At 29.0% G+C, this 17366-nt stretch overlaps 1 protein-coding gene across 1 annotated transcript in view; it reads left to right on the forward strand.

Annotated features, from left to right (window-relative positions):
• Positions 1 to 17366, forward strand: part of LOC134827479 (large ribosomal subunit protein eL30) — a 91264-nt gene that overhangs the window by 58729 nt on the left and 15169 nt on the right. The gene's annotated exons all lie outside the window — the stretch shown is intronic.

Below are 17366 nucleotides of genomic sequence, written 5' to 3' on the forward strand. Positions count from 1 at the left end.
TTACCCAACAAAAATACCGACATGCGAGTTTTGGTCGAATTTTGTTCGTATTTTTTTGAGATCCAAATACTTGCGCGACATCCGAAGACTCGAAGATGAGATAAGTTGGGTTTACACCCATACCAAGCTTTAAAGGGAGTTTTTGATTTTACGGCATTTGAACATGAACGATTTGTCAAATAAGTAGCGGCCGAAATCGCTTCGCCCCAAAACTTTTTAGGCAATTTGGCAATGTGCAAGCATTGATTTAGCTTTGTCTATTAGAGTACGATTTAGTCTTTCAGCGACACCATTCAGCTGGTGCCTATATGGGGAATTACGAGGGGAATTATCTTCAATAACGATTCCTTTTCCCTCACAGAACTTCAAAAAATTTTTCGACCGCTTTTCTCCTCCATTATCGCTGTTTAGGCGGGCAACCTTACGTTCAAAGAACGCTATCGTCAAGGCCTTGTAGGCCTAAAAACGATCGAAAACCTTACTCTTTTTCTTTAATAAGCAGCTTCAGTGGTCGTGTCCCATTGAATGGATTTCTTGTTGTTTTTCCAATAGACAAGCATCGCAGGCGCGAGATGATCCAGAAAATATCAAAAGTTGTTTTGTCAGACAGACATTTACTTACCAAATAGCCATTTAACAAGGCAATGCATTAATAGTACAAAACATTTTTTCTAACTGATTCTCGTCATATTTCATCCTTCAATCCATGCCTCGAACATCTCGACTTGATTAATATCTTTTTGTTGCTCTTGCTAATAATCGTATCAAAGTCATCGCAATACAAATGTTCGACATCTTGCTCGCCGCAGCAGTAACAAAATAAAAAATGTGTATTTTTTCGGACATAGTAACAATGCCTGAAAAAAATCAAAAGGTAAAGGTCACCTTTTGCGTACACCATTTAACTTACCGAACATTCATACTTGAAAGTTCAAAAATGAAATAAATGAATTGATGATACGAAACTTTTTGTGATTTTGGAATTAAATCGCATTAGCGTGCCTGCGTTGCGCAGTCCCTTAAATAATAACTTCCAATTTGTTTCTTCAATGGTGCGTCTAATAAGACCTTCAGCATTAACGATGATTTTACATGCGTTGAGCTCCTTCTTATACGATGGTGTTGTTGCTGTAATCCTCTCACGGCAATAAATTATTCAAATATCTGATTTATAAAGGCATTCAAAGAACTTCTTTTTTTCTCTCTTTTACATCATCGCACATATTCACACATTTCATGTGATATAGATTTTTTTCGTAGTTAAATACATAAGCCAACCAATGTTTGAAGGCATGCAATAAATTACATTTAAAAACAATTTCTTCTATTGCTCTTGCATTTAACAGAAAAAGAAACATTTTTTTTATTCATTCATTCATTCATTCAGAAGATGTGCATATTGTGTCACACATCTGATTGTAATATAATTTAAATGCAATAACCATTCATTTACTTTGTGTCCGTTATTAAATCTTTCTCCTCTCTTGCATAATATTGGAAACTGTAAATTATTATACGAGATTAGATACAGAATTTGAATTACGGCGCTTCTTTTTTGTGCAAATCTTGATTATTATTTTTCCACATTCACAAAGTTTTTTCGCCATCTGTTTATGGCTTGCCAACCGGTTACCTTTCTTCTTCATTTTTTTTCTTATAAAAACTTTATTTTCTTGTTTATTCTTATGTCATGTCATTAACTCCCGAAATTCTCGGATGATGTCATCTTCGTTCATTGGCGCCCATTAAATTTTATGTTTATCGAATAATAAAAAAAAATTCTTGTGAATTTTAAATCCAACAAAATATTTACCGGTAAATTGTAAACAAAAGAGATTTTATGCCCAAATCTAGTATTGAATAGCTAGACAGTTTAAACTGAGAGGCGCCGTAAAAATGTAATTAATATGCGAAATGATTTCGTTTCTATGATGATGTCGCCAGTTTCTAGAAAATAAACAAAAATTGAAAGCGATCCGATTTTGTTGATAGCTCATCATTAGTGTTAATTTTGAAAAAGGGAACCAGTTCTCGCCAATTCTTTCTTCAATTTCTGTTTATGCCTACTAGTCAAGAATATGTAAATTTTATTAATTTGTTTTTTTCATTTTATATAAAAATTATGGTGAATATATTAAAATATTTTTTGGCAATTTATAAGAGAAAAAACATCGTCGTTCTCAACTGTCTGGCAAATTTCACGTGATAAATGATTGTTTTTTTTTTGGCTATCGAAGACATACCTTGGCATTGTGTCTTGTTTTACAACAAAAAGTTATGTGAATTTATTTCTTTCATTTTTATTCTTTAATATTGATATTATTTAATAAAAATGCATGTGTGGCTTCGAGACAAAATTTTTGGGCATAATGTGAAAGTAGGTACGTAGAATGTATGAAATGCCTTGAAACATATTTTTTAATGTTCATCGATTTATTTTTATGAATAAAATGTAAGACAAAGTAACAACGAATTTCACTCTGAAATAACATTAAAGTCAAGTAAGTTAACCTTTAGCTTTTGGTGTTACGTTACAAGATAAGTTAATAAAAAGAATTTTATTTAAAAAGACTCTGAATCTGTGTAAAATCTGCACTGAGGTTAACTGAAAAGAATGTTGATTGCAAGGAAAGTAGAGTAAAAGTTAAGTACAGGAAAGTTACTATACAATGAACAGACTTTTAGCCAAAAACAAAAATGTAAAATCTAAATTCATAGTTCCTTTGCTTTTTTTCAAAGAATTTGATTTGTTAGTTATTTTTAATAACTTTTTTCCTATAATATATTTTTGAAGAAAAGAATAATAGTATATTAAATTTTTAATTTAATAAAATATGGCAATTTATAGTAGAATCAATAGGAGTCAGTGCATTTCAATTGATGCTTTAGAGCTGTTCCATGCAAATTTTTAAAATTTATAACTCTAGTCCTTTAAGTTCTTCGATTAGTTTTTTTTTGCATAAGTGTTTTTTTAGAATAATTTTCTACCATAAGTAGATCCACACAAACTAAAACGATTTGTGTGGTTACGTTTCATTAGAGTTTTAAAAATATTTTCGTTTTATATAGAAGCTCTGAACTCGACCTATAGTTTGACTATACTTTCCTTTAGTTTTGATTGTTTTTTCTTTGAAGAGCTTTATTCGGCTTTCAGACTGGAGCTCTATTTGTGTAAAAGTAGAGTTCCACGGTAGAAATTCAGTTTTAGTTACTTTCCTCATATGTAGTACTTTGGCTTTCTTATTGAAATGCTTCATTTATGATTTCAATCGCATATTTTATCTTTGTATGTCTTTCTTGTAACTATGTCATTTTTGTTTTGGTGACTTAGAATTATCCATGAATTTTCATAGACATTTCAATAAGAAAATTTGGACTGAATCAAAAACCTTCCTTTTCCATATTTTTATGAAGCATAACTGAACCTGAAATAAAAAAAAATCAAGTTAATGAACCATCAACTTATTCAAATTATAGAGTACTTACTGTAAAACATCTAATTTGCAGCAAAATGATTAATCTAATTTTCTTTTAATATCCTAAGTAACTAAAACATTAAAAAAGCACAAAACACAAAAATTTAGATTATCTGATCGGTGATTATTACATTTACTCGATCAAGTTAAATTTTTACCATTAATTGGAAACATGGCCACACGTATAGTATAGGAACACATTTTTTTTTGTTTAGTCAGGTAAAATAATGAAACAAATTTAAGTAAGTTGTAATAAATAATGCGAACGATAAACGGTAAAATTATTATTATTGTGATAAAATATCATGACTTGTTCCCTTTCTCCGAAACATTAAACATTTTTTTTGTTCTAATTTTTTCATTGAACAAGTTCATTGATAAAGAAAGGTGAAAAAAAAATAATGACCCTTACTGTGTTTTTCTGATTTTTTTTTTCGAGTATGGTCTGGGCGTTTCGTGTTGCAAGTAAATTATTGTTGAATAAATAAATCATGTTTCATTTGTTTTTTTGGGTAAAATATTTTTTTGTTTATCCAAGAAATGTAATTTGCTTCAGAAAAACAAGTCAAGAAGAAAGGCGATTGAACTTTTAATATTTTTGTTGTAACAGATCTCCTCACGTTTTATCTCTTCTTAAACTGTAATTATCTGGCCCAGCAACCTCATCTGTGTATAATATCGATTCGATTTGTTTAAAAATGTTCATAAAAAGAGGTAATAAAACACATGTTAATGACAATTGCAAACATATTTTACGGAACGTCAACGCCTTAAGACGACACGCAATTCGAATTTTTACATTTTTTTTATGATTATTATCATCTTTCAAAGTTTAAAGTAAACATTTTTTTACGTACGCAAATGTAATAATATAATCATTTCAGCTGAAATAATATTTTATCACATTCCTCAAGACGTTTTTGTGCTAAAAATGTAGATTGAGAGAGAAAAGTTGTTGTACTTTGCTCATTATTTTGTTGTTGATATTAAAAAATACTAAACAAGTGCACGAAAAATTCTTTTGTAAATGCGCGCCATTTTTTCGCTTGTCTTATATAACATTATCTAATCTGGTTAATTGTTTTTATTTTTCACTTGTTCGATATGCAAGTTGCAGTGAATACAAAAACAAGGCGGACAGCCATGTGATTTAGCGTAATATTAATAAATTTGTGTTTTTATTTTATTTTTATGATATAACTAAAAAATAAATGGCATGTAGTTGACTTTTGTACACTGTAAAAAGTTTTAGTTTTTAACGAAAAATTTTAAAATTTTTCATAAACTATTGAATTTTTAAGAGAATATTTTCTATAATTTTTTTATTATTTTTTTTTTGGGTTAAAAAATTTTGGGAAAAGTATAAGCTCAAATATTAAAGAGAGGGTAATTTTAAAATTTTAAAAATGTTAAATGGGATGAAGTTTTAGAATTTGCATTGGGGTCACTTAGAAATTTTTACCCACTTCACATTTTCGAATTATATAAACATTCACACTGAATTCTAAAATTAAAATATTCAATTACATTTTAGCAATTTTTACCCTAATGCATTTTTTTTTAAATTTTGACCGAGTTGACATTTTTTGTACTTTTAAATTTTAAAATGGCAAATTTTTACAACAAGAATATTCATGTTTTGTTTTTTGCAAAATTTTTTATTTAATAAAAATTTTATTTGTTTAATAAAATTTAAAATAATTTTTTTTTTAAATTATTAAAATTTATAATTTAAAAATTTAAAAAAAAAATAAAAAATAATAAAACAACTTAAAAAGTGGAAAAATTTATTTCTTACGTCAAAATGTCTTCCACGTGTCAATAATTACAAGAATTAAAATCATCCAGTTACTCATTATTGATTAATTATCAGATGGCGATTGCCATATTTACAGGTAATAAAACATTAATAAAGTTAATTTAATATTTTTCACCTCTTCTTTATCAAAGGTTATTGATCAAATTCAAAAAATTGAGTAGAATAAAAAAAAATTATATGAAAATTTTCCATAAAAATAAATAAATAATTATTTTTATAAAATTTTAATTTTATTTATTTTTTTTAAATTATTGAATTAAAAAAAAAATTTTTACTCACCTTTTAAGATTTTTTCTTACAGTGTACCCAAAGAGTTCCATCCAGTATCCAGCTTCACATGGAAAATTTTTAGAACAGGTTCAAAAAATTGCGTAGAATTTGCATCGGAATCTCTTACGCTTAAAAAGAGGTGAATGTCCATGTATAGATATTATTTTTTCAAAAACAACGCACATAAATAATGATTTTAAATTGAATAGAAATATCTTACGGCGGAACATGTGAACAAACTTTGCTACTTTGTATTTACTTTATAATGTTTTTAATGTACACTAATAATATTAAATGGATATATTCATTCATTCTCTTACTCCGACTCAGCTACTTATTATGGAATGGACGAAGGAATTTTTCGTTACGTATTTATTTATTTTCAATTCATACCCCAAAAAATTGCGGCAAAGACTCAATTTAAAATGTAACATTTACTTGGGAAACTTTTTTTTTAATGAGCAATGCATGCAAATATTTTATAAATATTTTTGTAGCATTTTTTTTAAGAAAAAGCATAATAATAATGATGTATTATTATTAAAATTTTTGTGTTCAATTGCGATTCAAAAGAGATTTCGAGAAACCGTAATGTAATGAGATTAACCAAATTTGCACCTAGCTTTGTACACGTAAAATTTCTCATTGATTTTAGAGCATGATAATCCAATTATTTCATAAAATAATACAAAGAAGTACGTAAAATTCAATTAAAAATTGTTTTATTTTTATTTTATGTTTTCAATGGAAAATCAAGAAGCAAAAATATGGTTCACACGTTAATTGGGACACACAAAGTTGCTGATGATGATTTATGGAAAATTTGGCAAAACATTCGTTCTCGGAATATTTTGCAAACGAAATTCGATGTTAACAAAATTGTGTACAAGTGCAAAAAGGAACTTGACACCGAAACCCCCGACAAACAATTGATGACATGCATTTTGAAAGAAAACATCGAAAAATTAAAAATGATTGTAAAAAGTTGTCATTCAGAAAACGATCAATGATGGAATTGCATTTCGATTTCGTTAACTACTTTTTTATTCATATTTATTTTTTTAACCACGTGGTTAGAATAGTTTGTTAGATCACGTAGTTTAATATTTTTTTTCAATTAATTGATCTTTTCATTTTTTAAACCACGTGGTTTGTTAACTTTTTTAGACCACGTGGTTTAATTAATTTTTTTAAACCACGTGATTATTTTGAATTTTAAACCACGTTGCTTCTTTAACCTTTCAAACCACGTGGTTTCTCTAATTTTTCAAACCACATTGTTTTAATAATTTTTAAACCACGTGGTTTAATTATTTTTTTTAACGCTACGTGGTCTCCTTAAAAAAAATTAAGCCATGTGGTTTGTTCAGATATTTAGATCACGTGGTTTAAATAATTTTTTAAACCACGTGATCACTTTGGATTATGAACCTTCGTCTTTGAAACCACGTAGTTTCTTCAATCTTTCAAACTACTTGGATTGTTCAATCTTTCAGACCACGTGGTTTAATAAAATTTTTAAATCACGAGGCTAAAGAATTTGACAAACCATGTGGTTTAAAAAAAAATTATAAATAATAAACAGAAAAATCAATTTAATAATGAATTTTTTTAACCACGTGGTTTATTTCAAATTTAAAATACCTGGTTGTTTAAATATTTTAACCACGTGACCTGTAATACTTCCTTCACCGTCACTCCAAAGACGCATTTTTTCGTTGAAATGGTGCAAAAATACATTTTTAATGAACCACCAAATAATAATAACAATAAACAACGAAAAAAAAAACATTTTTGCATGTCGAAACAAACCATTAAAAGCCCACATTCCACACCAATCGAAATACCCGAACAAAGCAATGTAAAAATTTGAATACGGCAAAACACCAAAACGCAAAACAATTTATAACAATAACACTTGCATGGCACAATGCGCAATGCGATAATAAATAAATTTAAGTACAATGACAATTAAAATAACTTGCACATATCATCATCAAGCCATCATCATTCAAATTCAAATAAGGCAGAAATATTTTTTGTATTTTTACGGTTGAAATTGTGAAAAGCGAACAATCGAATTTCACTTTACTTTACGCACTTGTATGGTCAGTTCGGAGTCGGAGTCGTCAGGTAAACAATATTAATTATTATCATTTTCATTTGCATATTTGCGTAAAGGCACTTTTTATTGTTGCATGCTTCGAAAGTACATATAATGGCACACGATTAACAAATAAACATTAATTTTGTGGATATTTGACCTACAAGCGAACAATTGAGTTGCGGGCCGAGTGCATTTGGTCATTCAACTGGATAAAAGGCGATGCGATGCGAGATGGATTAAAAAAGTTAAGAGTTATTGAACGTGCGTGGTGGTGCTAAAGGAACAATAAGAAAAGAATAACAGCAAAGAAACAACAACAACAACAGGTTTTTGATCCAGAAGAAAGAATATCGAGAAACGATTTATCATTTGTTGGGTTACTATTTTCAGAGTTCGTAGTTGATGGATAAGAAAGAGGTATGAGCGCTTTTCCAGATCTTAATTTCCTTCAAGGTTTTCAAGGTAAGATGCTACATTTTTTTAAGCTTTTTCAGTAAACTTAAGTCCCTTTAACTTAAGATGTCGTAAAAATTTTTTTATTGTTCTAAAATATTCAAAAAAAAATCTAAAAATTTCTCTGGGCAAACGTGTAACTTTTCGTAAGAACGTAAAAATCTTAAGTCGTGTTAAGTTATTGAATTGTCAGATTTTGTACAGTAATCTTGAAAACACATCAGAACAAAATTAAACAATTCATTGACTTATCACGACTTAAGCTGACTAAGACTAAGTTAGGTTTTTCTTAAGTTTTAAGCTGATAAAAATTGATTTTTTTTTTGAGTTTAAGTCACAATTGAAACTAAAATATTTAATATTTTTGGATTAGAACTTTAAATTATTTTAAAAAAAATTACTTGATACCAGGGCTGGAAACTTTTTAAGTCAAAAGTTTGAAAAAAGTTTTTGACTTTAAGCTTCAGCATAAAAGTAATTCTTAAAATACTTAAGTCAAATTAAGACTAAATTTATCTGAATTTTTCAAAAAATTAAGTTTTAAAAAATGGAAATTTTCCCAAAATTTGTTTTATTGAAATTTTAAAAAACTTTTGACTTAAGATTCAACTTTTACTAAACTTAAGCTTTTGTCAAAAGTTAAATTAACTTAAATATTTTTTGACTAAAGCTTAAGTTAAATTTTAAGTCAAAAATTTTTGAAGTTAAGTTTACCTTTAGTTTTTCCGAAAAATGCTAAGTTGAGAGAATTGGAAAATTTTGAACTTTAAAATCTTGAACTTAAGCTGTTGATCAGCTTAAATTTTGAAAATCGAAATTTTTGTAAAATTTCTAATTTTTCTAAAATTAAGACTTTTTCAAAAAAAAAATTAATTAATGGACTTTACCAAACTTTTGAGCTTAAGTAAATAACTTAAGTTACTTAAAATTTTTTTTAAATTTTTAAAATTAAATGACAATTCATCTCGAAACTTGATAAAAATCCAAAAAATATTTGACTTTAAACATCTTTTATACCTTTATGAAATTTGAATTTAAGTCAAAAGTCTATTAAGTCAAATTATCAAAATTAACTTAAGCTAAAGTTTGATTTTAATTTACAAAAATTTCGTAAGTTTAACTTTAAGTCATCTAAGTTTTGCAGCCCTGAAGATTACCTCTTTCAATTGAAAAAGTTCTAAAAATATAAATTTTAATTAATTTTTGATTCAAATATCACCTTTTAAAAATTATTTTTAATCAAAAGACAGACATTAAATCTCAAAAATACTAAATATTTACTATCCACTAAAAAACGTAAAATAAAACTATAAAAGATTGATATGATCTCTCTCGCATCGTCATCGTCGTCATTCTTGTGCCGTTTTACAGCAACTTGCTGTTGATCTTGCTCCAAATTGTGGTAATGTTATTGTCTTTTACCTTGACGTTGCTTTATGCTTACCCTCATATACTCAGTTCACATGTAGCCTTATCGGAGAAATTGAAGGTCATGAGAGAAATTGTCTTTTGTTTTCGCATTGTTTTTTTTTATTATTTTTATTTCTGTCCACTAACCTTGCATTAATGCAATATTGCTCGCCGCTGTTCAAATTTCCTCTTGTTTTATTTTTGTTTTTCAGTTCCTGCGCTACAAAACGAGTCTCATTAACAAAATTACCTCATTCGTGCTACTTAATATAATAATCGCGCGCACATTTATTACAATAATTTAAAAACGCATAAAAAATAGATTAAAACAACAAAACTACAAAATTTTATATAATTAACTTGCTCTAAAATTGTCAAACCATGCAATTCATGTCAGTTTAAGTAAAATTTTTATTTGAAAATTATATGAAGGCGCATGTCATGTGTAAATTTATGAAGTTTTAAAACATCACCTTGAAAAAAAATAGCGACTTGTAACAACAACATTAGGACATGAATTACAACGCATATGAGTTCGTCACTTGATTCGCAAGTCTTTTGTTTGTCTACAAATATACTCGCGTGCTGATTGTCGCGTCATTGTTCAAACTTGACTGACACCCTTTATCATTTGTTATTTTTGTGATATTTGTGAGTTGAAAAGTTGTTTTATCGCAGCGCAGGTGCCCTATAGGCAAAAAACGGGTAAGATTTTAACACCTTAAGGGGTCACATTGACCCTTTGAGGGTCAGATTAATCCCTTGAGAGCTAATTTAAGTACTGAGGATTTAATCTGACCCCTTAAGAAGTTAAGTTAACTCCTTTTGAGGTTAAATTAACCCCTTAAGAGGTTAATTTGACTCCTTTAAGAGGATAGATTGATTCCTCTAAAAGGGGTCAAACTAACCTCTCAAGGGGTTCTCTTTTAAGGGGTCACTTTGACCTCTTAAAAGTACTTAAATGAACTCTTAAAGGGTTAAATTGACCCATTAGCACTTGAGGGGTTAAATTAACCCGTTTTTGCCCGTAGGGCAGGTCCCAATCGATGTAAAAGTTGCAATTACATTACCATATTTTATGCATTAAAATGTCGTTAAAGTGACTTTTTGGTCATAAATCATCGTCGAGCTGCTCGGGCAAGGAAAACTATTTGAATTAAATTCAAGTTTGAGAATTTTTAATAAAAAAAAAATTGCAAATAAAAAGGTACACACACCTGACAAGTTAGAAGAAGAAGTGGGTGCCAAAGTAGAGCGGTAGATGCGAGTGTTAACTTAAGCACTTCTAAATATATGGTAAAGACACACTTTATTTGCCACAAGCGTGGATTACATGGAGGAGAATATATAAAACAGATTGAAGAAAGAATGAGGTAAATGCGCGTAGAGATAAAATCTAACAAATATTTACATTTATTACGACTGCTTATTATAACAAGTTGTTTAAATTAGCACAAGTGCATTCCTCCCATTACCATTATTATTATTGTTATTAGCCATGAAAGCTTTGTTTATGCTCTACAGCATGAAAAGATGCCTCGTAAAATGCATAAAATCGTAGGCTTTACTTTGATGTTATTTGAATAAATTTCTTCTGATATTTATTTTAATGGCTAGAAATTCTTTGATTTACCGAAAATGGGAAGAATTTCAATCGTAACGTTTGGAAAAGTGGTACAGTTCACCCACATTTCGTTATCAACAATTTCTGAATTGAGGTTTATTTCTAATAAATGCAAGAATTGTATAAAAATGTAATTCTTGTTCAAAAAAAGGTACAGAGTGTTTCAAAAAAATTTAACCATACCTTTTATTTTACTCTTTTAAAAGTATCTAATTTTTAACTATTATTTTTTTTATATTTTTCTTAAACAGAATATGGATTTCTTCGTCAAGATTATGGGTCCAAAATGAAATTTTTAGCTTTCATTTCTATTAATGACGACTAAAAACACATTTTTAATAGATTTAGTGCGAAACAATTATAAATGATGACCAAAGGTTTGATAATTTTTTTTTCGTTTAAGAGAATTTTGCGCTATTTTTGAGGTAAGCATTTTACGATTTTTATTCGATATCATACTTAGGTATTCTTTATAATTTTTTTCAGGTTTTCAAGAAGACAAATAAATAAAAATATTTCAATTCAAAAGCACAACCGCACAACTCATCTTTGAAGTAGAGTGAGACAAAGAAGTATTTTAATGTGTATTAAAAGAGAGGAGCAAAGATTCTGAATATAAAAATCTTATAGAGAAACAAAATGTACTTAATATCGTTTTACTATGCCGGAGCTTACAATAATTTTTGCTCTGGCAAAAAAAGGTAACACACAAAGTTGACCAAGAATAAACGTGGAACTGTAAGATCGGAGAAGAATCCTTCAACTAACATAATAAAATATGAGCCTTTCAAACTTTTCACCTGCATTCAATATGGCCAAATAGATTTCTTTTTGCTCTTTTAATTCAGTGGATGATAATAATACAAACGACTTTGAGTTTCTCGAAAAATGTCAGCTATATTCTATCGATACAACCATATTAAAGAAATCTAATGGGTTATTTTTGAAATACTACAAAGAACTTAAATAACATGGTAAAACGGATACAGAATTTACTGTGCAAGTTATTACAATAATTTTTTTTGACGAAACGATGATCGTTCTAAAATGATAATAAACATTCAAAACGTAAAAAAATACGAAAGAACGCCCTGTACTTTGCATATTGAAAAACCAAATATAAATTTATCTTCAAAAAATCATGAAACAATATCAATTTATGTTGCTTATAACTCTATAAAAATAATCTATCTCTAGCAAGTTGTTCGGACAGGTGAACAACCGATCGATCAAAGGACTTGCCCTGCTTTCACTTCACATAACAGAGCAACTACCAGCAAACTCACCAATAACAAAAAAAAAACTAAAACCACATAAATTGATTATCATCGTGTTTTTGTTTTTATTATAATAATATAAAACACAAATTCTATTTTCCCTTAATGTAATAAATAAACAATAAACTTTGAATTACCTTAGTTAACTCTAAAGTACAACAAAAAAGTACCTTATACATGGGCGTGAACTTTCAAATGATATACGATCGGAGATATCATTAAACTAGCCTCTGTTGTTCGCAACATAACAAAAACAAAAAAGCAAAACAAAGGCCAGATAATAAATTAAAAAAAAAAATAATAGCAACGAACATAAGAAATAAAAAAAAAATCATGTTCACTAAACTTCTGAGATGATAATAAAATAGACGATAGAACAGATTTAGGTCACAAAATGTTGAAAAAATTTACAAAGAACATTTATTAAATTGTGTGTATGTAGTTTAGTTGGCCAAGCCACGACAAGGCGTGTGTCGTACAAAACTGGCCAAAGACACACAAATATAGGAAATGGAATGACTTACCACAACAATACAATAAATAATATGCACAAAGAGATAGCTCTGTATAGATAGCGACGTTTCGCGCAGTTATTTATAACAATTGAACAAACAGGTGAATTCTTATCTTTTTTTTATTTTTGCACAGAGACATAGTTTGCTACATTTTAAATTGGATGACAAGACTTTGCTTTTGTTCTTGTAATGATATCGCAAAACTGCATCTCAAGCCAGGAACCTTGTTTCATGCGAAAAAGTTTTAATTGGAGCAAAAATGTGGGTTAGATTTTATAAAAATTTAACTAATTCACCTGCCTCTACGGTAGAAATATCTCGAAAATAAAAATTACAAACAAACAAAATAAAAAAACTTTCATGTGTCATTCGACATTGATTAATCTTCATGAATAAATTTTATTTCCGCGTGCAAATAAACAACAATAGGTTAGAGACAAAAACAAACCTCTTCAAATAGATTCAATTAGTAATATTGTCGTGCCTGCATAGCTACTTCCAACTTGTTCGCATATGTGTATGACCTGAATTATTATTATTATTTTATTAAATTAAAAAGTTTTTTTTTTCGAAAACGAAACGTCATGATTCGTGACACGTCGAATCGAATCGTCTTTCATGGAAAAATATTGACAGACTCAGTAATTTATGATTTTTTTTTTCGTTTTGTTTTGTGAACAATGCACGATTTTGGACAAATAATAGCCATTGTATGTTCTTCTGCATGAGCTGGATGGAGTTCTGATGATGGAGTCTAATGATGGATGTAAAATCAATCAAGTGTCACAATGCAGATGACGGGAAGGAAGATTGTATTCAAATATTGGTGTGTTATTGAACTTGCACTTGATTGATTTTTAACTCTTTTTTTTCTGTAAAAAGAATTTGAAGGATGACTGATTTTTTGTTGTTTTCCGTTTTAGGGTTTCAAGGTCATTGAACGTTGTGTAAATTAAATTTTTTGGTAAGCTTTTGTTTTTTTTTCTTGATATTTGGACATAAATTGCTTCTGAATTGCATTTTGTATGAGGATCAAGTTCATTTGAAGGTCAAATGTAATTTTTTTTTATAAGCATCGAGTCCTTAGATTTTTCCTTTTAAAAAAATAAATAGCCCTACAAAAAAGTTTTTTTAGAACTTTAAAACTTAACGTGAGCTAAGACAAGCCCTTTGGTCGAAAAACGGGTCAGATTGATCCCTTAAGGAAATTTTTGATCCCTAAAGGGATCAATTTGTTCCTTTAAGGGTTTAATCTGATCCCCTTTCGAGTTGGTTATCTGCAGACCCAAAAAGTTGAACCCTTTAAGAGATCTTTTTGATCCCTTAAGAGGTCAATATGAACCCTTAAGAGGTCAAATTGACTTCTTGAAGAGATGACATTGACCTCTTAAAGAGGTCAAATTGGGCTCTTAAAGGTTCATTTTGATCTCTTAAGGGCTCATATTGATCTCTTGAAGGGTTCAATTTTTTGGATCTGCGGATAACCAACTCGAAAGGGGATCAGATTAAACCCTTAAAGGAACAAGTTGATCCCTTATGGGATCAAAGAATCCCTTTAAGAGATTAATTAAAGGGCGGATCCAGAGGGGGGCAAGAAGAGCAATTACACCCCCTTTGGAAGCTTAAAAAGCACTAAAAATCACAAAAATGACACAAAATTTTCCAAAAAAGGTGATTTTATATTGATTTGCACCCTACCTTCGCAAGGGCGGATCCAGGGAGCTCTGAAGGGGGGGGGGGCAAAAAAATAAAAAATTGTCATTTTTTGTAACTTTTAGTACAGTTTGAGCTGAAAGAGGGGGGGGGCAAAAGAATAAAAAATTTTCGTTTTTGTCTATTTTCAGGTCTTTTTTTGTCAATTTTCGGGTCTTTTTTGTCAATTTTTGGGTATTTTTGTTATTTTTAGTATATTTTGAGCTGAAAGGGGGGGGCAAATACCCCCCATGCCCCCCTGGATCCGCCCTTGCCCCTTCGTGGTCCGCTGATAGCCCTCTGGATCCGCCCTTGGATCAATTTGACTCCTGAGTGGTCAATGTGATCTCTTGAGGGATCAGTTTGACCCGTTTTTCGCCCATACTATTTAAAGCATGAAATCTATCGCAGCATTAATCGCCAAAACTGGAAGAAAAACCTTTTTCATCTCTCTTAAGAGGTCAAAGTGAGCCATCGACATCTTTTTTATCAACTTTTTATCTCGACAAATTTCTTCATGAATAACCATAAACCTTAATTACCTCCGATTTGAATTTCTTTCCACAAAAAAATCTCTGAACTGCATCTTACCTCACATACTGCCACATTTATCCCACATTCGAGTTATTCTTCTGCGAATCAACTTATGTCATTCCAATTCATCCAAACCAAGCCAATTACACAAAACTTGCACAAAAAACTAATTGCTAAAATTAAATCATCACTTTTTTCGCATCTTTTTTTTCACATTCACACAAATCATCATCAGCATCGCATCGCATAAAGATGAGTCCCATAACTCTCTTTTGCAAAGGAAAAATTTAACCGTTACATCGCAACTTTGGTTTTTTTTGTGTCTGTAACTTATTTTAAAGGTAAATAAATACAACACAGACACAAAATCTAATGATCAGGAAATATTTTTGCATTCTTGATTCGTAATGGATGTTTTACTCCATTTCAAGCCTATCGAGAGGAGAAAGAAGAACGATAGATTGAGATGACAGCAGATTGCATTAGAGACCACACAGTAGCCGATATAATTGATCTAACATTCTTTCTGTCGTATTTTTTTTTTTTTTTTTGAGAGATATTGATGGTGATTCGTGTGAAAATATTTTCTTCCTTTCAGACGAGCCATTTTTGGACATGGAGTGGGCGATTCATGCAGTTTGTTCAAAAAATAAAAATTTGAATCAGGGCTGCGAAATTTATTAAGTCAAAATTATTTGATTTATGACTTAAGCTTGAATTTAAGTCACTTAAGTTTGACTTAAGTCCAATTTATTGACTTAATTTAATATTTTTTTTTTAAAAACTAAAAAAAAATTCTCAAAATTTGGTTGAAAAATTACTTTTGACATATTTTAAGTTTTCAAGTTTTTCTTAAGTCAATTGAGTTAAAATATTTTTTTTGACTTAAACTTAAGTTAAAATTTTGAAATAAGTCAAAATCTAATATTTTTTTTGGATTTTCAATCAAATTTCGAGAAAAAATAAAATAAAATCGTAAATTAAGTCAATTAATTTTATTTAAGTCAAACTTAAGTAACTTGACTTAAGCTTAAGTCATCAATCAAATAATTTTTACTTTTGACTTAAAAAGTTTTGCAGCCCTAAATGCCAGGCTAAATGCAGTTTGTTTTAAAAAAAAGTCGAAAATTGTATCGATTCGATGCGCTAATCGTGAAAAACGAGAGCGCACACATAATTTCAACATAAATCGCAGCATATATGAACAAATTCATCGCATATTTGTACCTACAAGCATTTACTTGATATGTTGTGAAGAAAGAAACCTGTATTCTATAAGCTGTTATTATTTACTCTTTTTTTCAATTTTTTTCTTTTAATTTTTTTTTACACGAAATTGAAGCAAAAAAGACATTTTTAAAGAATTTTGTTGCAAAAAAATCTTTGAAAAAATTAAAAATAATTTTTAATAATGTCCAAAACCTGAACAAAGTCATCTGATTTCGACAAAGGAATTCCCAAGAGCTCTTTGCGCAACGGAATTCTTTTAATTTTTTGTTGATACTCGTACAAAAAATGAATGAACGAATGAATTTTTTTGTTCTCTCAAAAAATAAACGAAACGAGAGAGACTCGCGAATGGTATAAAAACTGGTTCAGGTATTTCAAATGGGGCAAAAGCGCAAACGAGACTGACTCACATAACAAGTTCTTGGAAGCAACAGGTCGTAATTTAAGTCAACCACGTGGGTCTCAACACGATTTTAATTCGTCATTAAAGAACTTCCTGCTTGATTTCAAGTTGATTTGAAAAAAAAGTAAAATAAACAAAAATAAAGTTAACGTGTCGGATGGGTTTTGAAAAGAGTGGATCAACCGGGAAGCAAGAAATTTACTTTTATTAGAACAAAAATAAATGGATGGAAAATTTTACTCGAATTTGAAATTTTAATGAAGGTTTCTATTTTTGGTTTAATTCTGGTTTTTCTAGGTGAAGGTTTTTTCTTTCATTTACAAATTTTGTATTGAAAGAAAGATAAAAAAATTAAATTTCTTTTTAAAATATCTACTTTTTCATCCTTTGCAATTTTAATTTATTGTAAATTTTTTTTAAATGAAAAAATATTCGAAAAAAAAAAATTAAAAATTACCGAGAAATAATTTTATAATTTCAAATAAATTTTTATTTTTTTCTTTATATATTTTTTTAATTAATTTTTTAAATATTTAATTTAATTTTTTTAATTAAT

Source organism: Culicoides brevitarsis, chromosome 1 (genome assembly GCF_036172545.1).
Source record: "Culicoides brevitarsis isolate CSIRO-B50_1 chromosome 1, AGI_CSIRO_Cbre_v1, whole genome shotgun sequence".
In the NCBI taxonomy this organism is placed as follows: Eukaryota; Metazoa; Arthropoda; class Insecta; order Diptera; family Ceratopogonidae; genus Culicoides; species Culicoides brevitarsis.